Source organism: Hemiscyllium ocellatum, chromosome 2, assembly GCF_020745735.1.
Source record: "Hemiscyllium ocellatum isolate sHemOce1 chromosome 2, sHemOce1.pat.X.cur, whole genome shotgun sequence".
NCBI classification, from domain to species: Eukaryota; Metazoa; Chordata; class Chondrichthyes; order Orectolobiformes; family Hemiscylliidae; genus Hemiscyllium; species Hemiscyllium ocellatum.
Window position 1 is genome coordinate 11,150,528 of NC_083402.1, and position 12,704 is coordinate 11,163,231.

General features: G+C 43.0%; 1 protein-coding gene across 3 annotated transcripts in view; it reads left to right on the forward strand.

Moving 5' to 3' along the window:
• The window catches only part of fam193a (family with sequence similarity 193 member A), a 234,127-nt gene that overhangs the window by 206,376 nt on the left and 15,047 nt on the right, over nucleotides 1-12,704 (forward strand). The gene's annotated exons all lie outside the window — the stretch shown is intronic.

Below are 12,704 nucleotides of genomic sequence, written 5' to 3' on the forward strand. Positions count from 1 at the left end.
GGATCATATTCAAGACCCTTCTGATATTATTGGATGATCTGCGGCCCTTAATAAATCCCGTCTGGTCCTCCTTTATAATATATGGCAGTACCCTTTCTAGTCTTAGTGCTAACATTTTTGAGAGAATTTTAAAGTCTACATTTAGTAAGGAGATTGGTCTGTAAGATGCACAATCTTCTGGGTCTTTTTGAGGATAAGAGAAATATTTGCTTCTTTCAGCGTGGGCGGGAGACAGACCTGACTATGCGCAAAATTATACATATCCATAAGTGGGTCAACCAATATTCCTGTAAATTCTTTATAGAATTCAGCTTGAAAACCATCCGGGCCCGGTGCTTTTCCACTCTGAAGTTGCCTAATTGCCTCAAGTATTTCTTGGACTGTTAAAGGGGTATTTAGGGCCGACACCTGTTCCGGAGTCAGGCCCGGGAAGGTCAAATTTTTAAAAAATGACTGCATCCTCCTAATCCTATCTTCACAATCCTGCGATCTATATAGTTCAGAATAAAATTCTTTAAAGGTCACATTGATCTTTTTATGATCATGAGTCAGGGTACCTGTACTTTCCTTGATGGTCGGAATAGTTTGAGGGGCTTTCTTTTTCTTTGCAAGAAATGCTAAGTATCTACCCGGTTTGTCGCCATATTCATATAATCTTTGTTTCGCAAATAATATTTCCCTTTTAGCCGTTTGAGTAAGCGCGGTGTTTAAAGCTGTCCTAAGAGCTGTAATCCTCTGCAATTTTGCGATAGAAGGTCTATCAGCGTATGCTGTTTCAGCTGCTTTTAGGCGAGCTTCGAGCAGACGCTGTTGCTCTCCCTTCATTTTCCTCTGGGTCGCTGAATAGGAGATGATCAAACCTCGTGCATAAGCTTTCATGGTCTCCCACATCATTGGCGGATTGCTAGCCGTACCAGTATTAATTTCTAAAAAAAAGTTTTACGTTCTTGGGAGAAGTACTTTAAAAATTTGCTATCTTTTATCAGGAAGGGGTCCATACGCCAATGCCGAGCAGATGTCCCATTGTTCTTTACCTTAGTTTCCATGTATACAGCGGCATGGTCAGAGATTGCTATAGTACCTATTTTACAGGTTGCTATAGAGTTTAGAAAAATCGATGGGGCAAAAAACATATCAATTCTTGTGTGACATTTATGTGGATTAGAGTAGAAAGAAAAATCTCTACCCTGTGGATGGAGACATCTCCATACATCTACCAATCCTAATTCTTTATTCAGGTCCGCCAGTTGTCTAGATCTGGGAGATACTCCAGCGGCACTCTTGGGAATCCTGTCTATTTCCGGATCCATAATACAATTAAAGTCTCCCCCTATAATTGTATGACGGGCACCAAAGGCCATCAGTTTTGAAAAAGCTTCCGTTATGAATTTAAAGGGGTGTGCCGGGGGGCAGTATACATTTAAGATCCCATATTCCTCTCCATTTATGAGGGCTTTAATCAAAATATATCGTCCAGATTCGTCTTTTATCTGATTTAGAATTTTCAAAGGGAAGTTCTTCTGGACAAGGATAACGACTCCCCTGCTTTTTGAATTAAAAGAGGAAAAAAAGGCCTGATCAAATCCGCCCTGTCGTAATTTTAAGTGTTCTTTATCCGACAGGTGTGTCTCCTGTAGGAGAGCTATATCAACTCTCTCCTTCTTAAGATTTGATAATATTTTCTTCCTTTTAACTGGCGAATTACTCCCCCTGACATTCCAGGTGCACCACTTAACCGACTGTTCAGCCATAATCATCTGGACAGATCCGAGACCCCTCGGGAGGGGAAACCCTATCTAGAACATCCCGAGCATGGAGCATACAAGATTTACAAAAGTAAAGACTCTCTGATACACTCAAAACAATATAACAAAAAACTCTTTCTAAGTATAAAAAATATAAAACATTCCGAATTGGAGATTTTCTCCCTTGTTCCCAGGGAGCGTCACTTCCTCTCCCACAGTCCATCTTACCCTCTTCCAACCAGTGCCCCACCCTTGACCCAGGTGTTCCTCAATAAAATGAGGAGAATTCAAATATAATATAAAGCTAGAGTTAACAGTGAACACCCCACCCCCACCCACATCTAAATATATTTGGGAATATTAATACCATATATAACTATAAGATTACAATCTCAACATGTAATACTTAAATATAATACCACAAAATAACAGGGGAAAGAAAAACAACCCCGCTCCTAAAAACAGAAGTAAAATAGAATAAGGTAACCACCTTTCCCCATCAACATTAACCAAACGCCCCAACATATATATATATATATATATATATATATACACGCATAGGGGGAAAGATAAGAAAAGATGAAGGGATGTAAACCAAAATAATGGGAAAGGCAGACCAGCGTCCACAATCTCTTACAGTTTATTTAAGAGAGTCCAAGAATTCCTTAGCCTTCTCTGGTGATCCGAAGTTATATATGGATCCTTCGTGGCTAAGGCGTAGCGTCGCTGGATATCGTAAGGAGTACTGGATATTTAAGTCCCTTAAACGCTTCTTCGCCTCATCGAATGCCTTCCTCTTTCGGACCAAAGCTGGGGAGAAGTCCTGGAACAGCATGATCCTGGATCCTTTGTGGGTCATAGCTTGGGGATCTTTTCCCAGATTTCTTGAGGCTTCCAGGAGCATCTGCCTCTCCCTATAGCTCTGCAGCTGGAACAGGACCGGGCGTGGGCGCTGGGTTGAGCCGGGCCCACGTACTGCGACCCGGTAGGCCCATTCTACCCTTACCTGGCCTGATCCATTATGCAGATTTAAAAGTTGTGGCAGCCAATGCTCTAAGAATGCTGTCAGCTGACCTCCCTGTTCCTGCTCGGGCAGGCCCAACAACCGAATATTTTTTCTACGACATCGATTTTCGAGGTCATCAGTGTGGTTTTCTAGGTTCTGGACTCAATTCTCGAGAAAACGGATGTGGTCGGCTGTTGATTTTATCCCAGTCTCTGAGGCTGCGGCCTTCGACTCCACCTCTCTGACTCGGCACTCCAATTCCTGAATGTCTCTGCCCTGCTTCTGCAGCTCGGCTGATAGTGCTTCTCTGCTCTGCCGAGACTGATCGATAAAAGCATCAATCTTCGCCTCCCACCTGGCAAACATCTCCTCAAAGCTCATCTTCATTGGTAAATCTCCTGAAGTAGCTGAAGACACCTTTGTTGCAGCTGAAGAGGGAGAGGGTGGGGGAGGGGTCCCTGCTTTCTTAGAGCCGCCTGTTCCCTTCCCTTTACTCATTTTCCAGCTAGTATTAGACTATTTAAATGTACTAATAGGTAACTATTTAAGGTTAACAACTATTATAAATGGTTTAGTGAGTGTGGTGGGGGTGGATAGCCCACTTTTCCCAAGTTTTGGGTAGAGCACTGTGGACTCAGTCTTGCTGGGTCGCCGCCATCTTGGATCCCCAGAAAGGATACTATTAAATTGGAAAGGATTCAGAAAAGATTTACGAGGATGTTGCTGGCAGTAGAGGGTTTGAGGTATAAAAATAGATTGGAATTTTTTTCACTGAAGCATAGAAGGTTGAGGGGTGACAGAGGTTTATAAAATCATGAGCACAGATAAGGTGAACAGCAAAGGCCTTTCCCGTAGGATGGAGTAGAGTCATAGAAATGTACAGCATGGAAACAGACCCTTCGGTCCAATCCGTCCATGCCGACCAGATGTTCCAACCCAATCCAGTCCCACCTGCCAGCACCTGGCCCATATCCCTCCAAACCCTTCCTATTCATATACTCATCCAAATGCCTTTTAAATGTTGCAATTGTACCAGCCTCCACCACTTCCCTGGCAGCTCATTCCATACACGTACCACCCTCTGTGAAAAAGGTCTCTTTTACATTGTTCCCCTCTCACCCTAAAATTATGCCCTCTTGTTCTGGACTCCCCGACCCCAGGGAAAAGACTTTGTCTATTTATCCTATCCGTGCCCCTCATGATTTTGTAAACCTCTATAAGGTCACCCCTCAACCTCCGACGCTCCAGGGAAAACAGTCCCAACCTCTCCCTATAGCTCAAATCCTCTAATCCTGGCAACATCCTTGTAAGTCTTTTCTGAACCCTTTCAAGTTTCACAACATCTTTCCGATAGGAAGGAGACCAGAATTGCACGCAATATTCCTACAGTGGCCTAACCAATGTCCTGTACAGTCGCAACATGACCTCCCAACTCCTGTAATCAATACTCTGACCAGTAAAGGAAAGCATAATTAGTGAGTAAAATTAGGGCGCATGGTATTGGGGCAAAGTACTAACTTGGATTGAAAGTTGGTTGACTGATAGGAAACAAAGAGTAGTGATAAACGGTTCCATTTTGGAATGGCAGGCAGTGACCAGTGGGATACCGCAGGGATCAGTACTAGGACCGCAGCTTTTTACAATATATGTTAATGATATAGAAGATGGTATTAGCAAGTTTGCTGATGATACTAAGCTGGGTGGCATGGTGAAATGTGATGAGGATGTTAGGAGATTACAGGGTGACCTGGACAGGTTAGGTGTGTGGTCAGATGCATGGCAGATGCAGTTTAATGTGGATAAATGTATGGTTATCCACTTTGGTGGCAAGAACAGGAAGGCAGATTACTACCTAAATGGAATTAATTTAGGTAAAGGGGCAGTACAGAGAGATCTGGGTGTTCTTGTACACCAATCAATGAAGGTAAGCATGCAGCTATAGCAGGTAGTGAAGAAGGCTAATAGCATGCTGGCTTTCATAACAAGAGGAATTGAGTATAGAAGCAAAGAGGTTCTTCTGCAACTGTACAGGGCCCTGGTGAGACCACACCTGGAGTACTGCGTGCAGTTCTGGTCTCCAAATTTGAGGAAAGACATTCTGGCTGTTGAGGGAGTGCAGCGTAGGTTTACAAGATCAATTCCTGGAATGGAGGGATTACTTTACACTGAAAGATTGGAGCGACTGGGCTTGTATACCCTTGAGTTTAGAAGACTGATAGGGGATCTGATTGAGACATATAAGATTATTAAAGGATTGGACACTCTGGAGTCTGGAAACATGTTTCTGCTGATGGGTGAGTGCCGAACCAGAGGACACAGCTTAAAAATACGGGGTAGATGATTTAGGACAGAGATGAGGAGAAACTTCTTCACCCAGAGAGTGGTGGCTGTGTGGAATGCTCTGCCCCAGAGGGCAGTGGAGACCCAGTCTCTGGATTCATTTAAGAAAGAGTTGGATAGAGCTCTCAAGGATTGTGGAATCAAGGGTTATGGAGATAAGGCAGGAACAGGACACTGATTAAGGATGATCAGCTATGATCATATTGAATGGTGTTACAGGCTCGAAGGGCAGAATAGCCTACCCCTGCACCTAACACCATCTTCACTATCCTATCTACCTGTGACTCCACTTTCAAGGAGCTATGAACCTGCACTGTATAAGTCCTGCTAAGATTTGCTTTCCCAAAATGCAGCACTTCGCATTTATCTGAATTAAGCACCATCTGCTACTTCTCAGCCCATTGGCCCATCTGGTCAACATCCTGTTGTAATCTGAGGTAGCCTTCTTCGCTATTCACTACACCTCCAATTTTGGTGTCATCTGCAAACTTACCAACTGTACCTCTTATGCTCACATCCAAACCATTTATGCAAATGACAAAAAGTAGTGGACCCAGCACCGATCCTTGTGGCACTCCACTAGTCACAGCCCTCCACCACCACCCTCTGTTTTCTACCTTTGAGTCAATTCTGTATCCAAATGGCTAGTTCTCCCTGTATTCCATGAGATGTAACCTTGGTAATCAGTCTCCCATGGGGAACCATGTCGAATGCCTTACTGAAGTCCATCTAGATCACATCTACTGCTCTGCCCTCATAATCGTCTTTGTTACTTCTTCAAAAAACTCAAATCAAGTTTGTGAGACATTATTTCCCCCACACAAAGCCATGTTGACTATCCCTAATCAGTCCTTGCCTTTCCAAATACACTGTCCCTCAGGATTCCGTCCAACAACTTGCCCATCACCAAGGTCAGGCTCACTGGTCTGTAGTTTCCTGGCTTGTCCTTACCACCTTTCTTAAACAGTAGCACCACATTAGCCAACCTCCAGTCTTCCGGCACCTCACCTGTGACTATCGATGATACAAATATCTCAGAAAGAGACCTAGCAATCACTTCTCTAGCTTCCCACAGAGTTCTAGGGTACACCTGATCAGATCCTGGGGATTTATCTACCTTTATGCATTTCAGGACATCCAGCACTTCCTCCTCTAATATGGGCATTTTGCAAGGTGTCACCATCTATTTCCCTACATTCTATATCTTCCATATCCTTTTCCACAGTAAATACTGATGCAAAATACTTGTTTAGTATCTCCCCCATTTTCTGCAGCTCTACACAAAGACAGCCTTGCCAATCGTTGAGGGATCCTATTCTCTCCCTAGTAGTTCAAAACTAGAGTACATTTTTAAGGTGACAGGAGAAAGTTTTAAAAAGGACATGAGTGAAAATCTAATTTTATAAACAGCGTGGTTTATCTGTGGAATGAATTGCCAGAGGAGGTGATGGATGCAGATACAGTTAAAAACATTTAGAAGATATTTGGATAAGTACATGAATAGGAAAGGTTTGGATGGATGTAGGCCAAAGGCAGGCAAGTTGGGCGTAGTTTTATTTTAGAACATGGCCAGCATGGATTGGTTGGACCAAAGGGTCTGGTTCCATGCTGTATGACTCCATGACTTGCCGTCACAGCTGACAATATCAGACTTTGGACGCAGAAAAATCTGCTCCTGCCAAAACTGGAATAGCTGTTGGTGATGGTGGAAACAAAAGGACCACCTCAACCAGAGTTGAAATCTTTTCCCACTTGAAGAGACCATATCACAGTAAAGAGCGGCATCTTGTTATGGAGACCAAGAGTATTGTTCCAAGCAAAAGTTGTAGCCAGATATTGGCTGAACTCTGCTAGGGTCATCCAGGGGTTTCCAAAATGAAGATGTTGGCAAGTGGTTATGTCTGATGGCTAGATTTGGATGCAGACATATCTACATGAGGGGTTGGGTGCGTGCAGAAAAGCAGTCCAAACTTTGAAGTCGGACTTAAATAAGCAGCCTACACTTCACTAGATATCAAACTGTCCAGATCCCTATTTGGTTATAGGGTCACCCCTCATGCAAGTACAGGGATAGCTCCAGCAGAGTTGCTAATGGGGAAATGACTCCACACCAGGTTGAGTCTGATCTTCCTGGAACTTGGGGGCAGGAAGGAGGGGGAGGGGAGGTGGGGATGAAATGGCATCAGGAACACCAATGTCAAACATAAGACTCCACTAAACAAGAGAGACCTTTTACTTCAGAGGACTAATTTTGGTGCAGGAACCATGGGATTGGCTTTGCCTGGGTAAAAGGCACGGTTGACATGAGGTCCGGTTCATTGACACACAGTTCAGGTAGGTGCGACTACCCTGAACAAGCATGTTGACCATATGAAAGGTGTGAACTTGCAAACGATGCAGGAGAAAATAGGTTGACAGCCTTTCTGACTGTTCTAGAACCCATGGGGTCTCCCTCTCCATCAAGCATTGACAATATCTCGATCTTGCCTGACTGCCCTTGCAGCCTGAAGAAGGGAATGAATTTCTTCCAAGGCGCCACAGGTGCAAGAGGCAAGCTACTGTACATTGCATGCTGCCTGTATCAGAGGTGGAGTTGGAGGAACCTGATCTGGTGCTGAAATGCCTCAGGAGGTGCTACAAAAGAAAGAACCGGCCGATGCTCTCGGACTCAGAGGGGGAAGGAATGTAGTAATTGTAATGAGGACGTCGAGGTGGATCTCAGAATGAGATCCCTAATTTGGACTGTTAGTCTTGTCCAATCAGGGAGCCCTGGCTGACAGAGAAGAACAGGAGAGTCAGAGATTCTGTTCACTCTTAGAGCTGGCTCTGAGGGAACTGGATCAGTGTCAAAGACACTCCATGTGTAAATAACAGGTAACTTGGTGATGGGATACTGGCCTTCGTGGAGCTATTTCATTAACCTGCCTGTTCGGCAAATTTTTGATTACATGGATTTCCACATTATGCAGTAACCATTCTTTCAGGTTGCCTTCTAGAAAGATGTTGCATCTTAATTCCAAGTTGATCAACCAAGTTGTCACCCAGGCCAGTGTATTGCACCCCGGATTGCCAACCAGACCATGAAGACCGACATTTATCCCAAGAAATACCAAATACAGTGCCCTGTGAAGTAAACAGTTGTACTAAAGACCTCAACCCTCCTCTTGTGATTCCAACGAAGTTCAAGAGATACATCAGTTATGAACTAAACCTGCAGATGTTTCCCTCAGGCTTCGAATATTTCTCTCCCTGCCTTATCCAGAGAGCTATATAGAATTTGCAAACAAACACGACATCGACCTATTAGGTCTATTTAGTGGCCGTGCCCCAAATAAATAATCTTACACTTGTATCCACCTCAATCATCATATTCTTCCATTTCTTTTTCCCTCATGTACATTATCCAGCTTTGGATTCTTTTAATTCAGAGGATTTGGATGTGGCTATGCATCTTTTGCCCAGCACTAATAACCGGAGAGCAGTTAAGAGTCAGCCACATCACACTGGGTCTGGAGTCACATGTAGATCTGATCAGTAAGGAGGCAACAGCTTTCCCCGAAGGCTGCTTGGGAACTAGATGATATTTCCCAACAATTGGGAATATGGTTGTCATTTGACTCATTCTTCCAGATGTTTATTGAATTAAAATTTACCAGCCCTCATGGTGGCATTCAAACCAAGGTCCCCCGGACACTACCTGGATATCTGGATTAATAGCAATATCTAGCAATAATTCTACAAGGTTGTTGCCTCCACTTAAGACAGACCATAAGAAATAGAAACAGGAATAGGCCATTCAGTAGGATGGCTGATCATACGTTTCTCATTGAGAAAGTGAGGACTGTAGATGCTGGAGATCAGAGTTGAGTGTGATCCTAGAAAAGCACAGCAGGTCAGGCAGCATCCAAGGAGAGGAGAATCGATGGTACAGGCATAAGTTTTTCATGTCCACTTACCTGCCTTTTTCCTCATAACCCTTGATTCCCCTCCAGATCAAGAATCTATGCGTCTCAGCCTTAAGTATAAAGGAGGACTGTACCATTATGGCTGGCTGTAGCAAGGAGTTCCAAAGTCACAGTACCTTCTGAGAGAACAAATACCACCTCATCTTGGTCTTAAATTGGTACCCTTCTATTCTGAGACAATGCTGCATGGACCTCACCTCTCCCATGTAGGGAGATATCCTCTCAGTATTTACCGTGTCATGCCCCTTAAGAATTCTACATGTTTCAATGAGATCGCCTCTCATTCTTACAAACTGCAGTGAGAACAGTCCCAACTTGTTTAGCCTCTTATCAGACAATCCCACCTAGATCATTCAAGTGAACCTTCTCTGAACTGCTTGCAATGAAACTGTATCTTTAAAAACTATTGGCGGTAACTTAGATTTGGCCTCACCAGCACCTTGTACAGTTACAAAGACTCCCGACTCTTATACTCCAACACCTCTTCCTTAGGCAGCTTAGGAAATTTGGCATGTTCGTAAGGATCCTCACCAACTTTTAAAGATGCACATAGAAAGCGTACTATCCGGTGCATAATCTAGCAGACTGAGACACTTCCAAAGAAATATCCACGTTCAGTGAATAGAGATATTTAAAATTACACCAGAGTTGATTTGGAGAAGAAACTTCCAGTGGGGGAGGGTCAAAAACAAATTGTTTGGGGAGTCAAAGATTGATTTCCCCACCTACCCAAAAGGGCTACAGTGCAAACGAATATTTCACTTCTGCATGTGAAACGCCTCCCCATTCTACATTTGGTGAAAATTGCGGATAATATTGTGCATACAGTGATCATTTTTGATGTAAGGTGGCTAGACCTCTGCCGTAAATTATATATCATTTTCGCTCTACATTATGCATTTTCATCCTCCTCACTGGATGGAACAAGTAACATGGAGTCATAGCGATGTACAGCACAGAAACAGACCCTTCCTTCCGTTCAACTCGTCCATGCTGACCAGATATCCCAACCCAATCTAGTCCCACCTGGCAGCAACCAGCCCATATCCCTCCTATTCATATACCCATCCAGATGCCTTTTAAATGTTGCAATTGTACCAGCTTCCACCACTTCCTCTGGCAGCTCATTCCATACATGTACTACCCTCTGCGTGAAAAAGTTGCCCCTTAGGTCTCTTTTATATCTTTGCCTTCTCACCCTAAACCTATGCCCTCTAGTTCTGGATGCCCCACACAGGAAAAGACTTCGATCAGGTGCTGGGGATTTATGCACCTTTACGCATTTTAAGACATCCAGCACCACCACCTCTGTAATCGGGACATTTTTCAAGACGTCACCATCTATTTCCCCACATTCTGTATCTTCCATGCCCTCCTCCACAGTAAACATTGATGCACCATACTCATTTAGTATTGCCTCCATCTCCTGTAGTTCCACAAATCGGCTTCCTTGCTGATCTCTCCCTAGTTACCCTATTCTCCTTTAATGTATTTATTAAAACGCTTTGGATTCTCCTTAACTCTATTTGCCAAAGCTATCTCATGTCCCCTTTTTGCCCTCCTGATTTCTCTCAAGTATACTCCTACTGCCTTCATACTCTTCTAAGGATTCACTCGATCTCTGCTGTGTATACCTGACACATGCTTTCTTTTTCTTAACCAAAACCTCAACTTTTCTCGTCATCCAGCATTCCCTACAGCTACTAGCCTTGCCTTTCTCCCTAACAGGAATATACTGTTTCTGGACTCTCATCATCTAATTTTTGAAGGCTTTCCATTTTCCAGCCATCTCTTTGCCTGCGAACATCTGCCCCCACTTAAATTATGAAAGTTATTGCATAATACCGTCAAAAGTGGCCTTCCTCTAATTTAGACCTTTAACTTTTAGATCCTATCTATCACTATTTTAAAACAAATAGAATTATTCTCACTGGTCCCATGATGGCAGATGAATCCAACAGGCTTATTTGAGTAAGGAGAAAGTGAGGACTGCAGATGCTGGAGAACATTCCTGAAGAAGGGCTCATGCCCGAAACGTCGATTCTCCTGCTCTTTGGGTGCTGCCTGACCTGCTGCGCTTTTCCAGCAACACATTTTCAGCTTTATTTGAGTAAGGAAATTGTACAACTTGTTTTAGGTTGAGGAGGATTGTACAGATTAATTCTGGCAGCAGAACCTGGCAACAAATAATAGTCACGTTGTATACAAGTGCCCTTCCAACTCAGATTAGGATCAAGAGTAGAGGCAACACTTACTAAACACCAAAGGGATCTCTCAAAGCCAACATGGATTTATGAAAGGGAAGTCGTTGACAAACTTATTGGATTTTTTTTGAGGGCATAACTAGTAGAATGGATATGGACAACCAGTGGATGTGGTGTATTTGGATTTTTGGAAAGTGATAAAATCCTACATAAAATCTTTGTGTATAAAATCAGATCACTTGGGATTGATGATAATATACCAGCATGAATTGAGAATTTGTTACCAGACAGAAAATAAATAAATGAGTCATTTCTGAAGTAAAAGCTTCAGTGAAGAAGGCAGGCATTGTTGCTTGGTGCCAGCTATTCACAATGTATGTTAAGAATTTGTATGAGGGAATGAAAGGTTACATTTCCAAGTTTGTTGGCGACAAAAACTAGGTGGGACTGTGATTGATTAGGAATGCTTTGAGGCTTCAGGAAAGTTTAGGTTGAGTGAGTGGTTAAATATTTAGCAGACGCAGTATAAACTAGATATATGAAATTTGGACAAAACAAAATGCCAGAATATTATTTAAATGGTGATAAATTGGGAAACACATCTTGAAAACAAGCATACAGGTTCAGCTAAGAGTTAGGAAGGCACATGGTATATTGACATTCATTGCAAGAGTGTTTGAGTACAGAAACAAGCACCTGTGCAGGGCCTTGGTCAGACCACAGCTGGAGTATGAGCAATTTTGGTCGTCTTATTGAAGAAAACATTCACCTGCCATTGAGGGACTGCAGCAAAAGTTCACCAGACTGATTCCTGCAATGTGCAGGTTTGTCGTATGAGGAAAGATTTCACCTGATTTTACTGGAGTAAAGAATGAGGGGATCTCCTTGAAATGTAAAATTCTGACAAAGTAGAACAGACTGAATGCAGGGATGATATCCCCCCCCCCCCCCGCCTCCCCTCCCCTCCCCACCCCCATCCAAGATATGCAGTAGACAGTTTTGGACAGAGATGAGAATTTTTTTCACTGAGTGGTGAACTCTTGGAATTTGCTGCGACATGGAGGTAATGTTTCTGAATATTGTTTTTTAAAAAAAATAGATTTTTAGATGCTCACAATGTTGAGGTGTATCAGAGGAGAGCAGCAATATGGCAGCGATATGGAGGATCTGCCACTAGTGGGGCGAATGGTCTCCTCCTATTCTTTATGTTTCTAATGGAACAGTTTTTGCTTAGAGATATTCACTGTCCCTGCTTCAGATCCTGTCTTGTCAGCGTTTGGATATTTGAAACAGTTTATGTCAGTGGAGGTTAGGACGAGTTGGACAGAATCAGAATGTAGCCTTATACCATATCTCCTTCAGTTGCTTTGTGAAGAAGTTTATTGTATAAAATTTTCTTGTGATAATGCAGAGGCTTTTTTGGTTTTAATGTTTTTTTGTAATT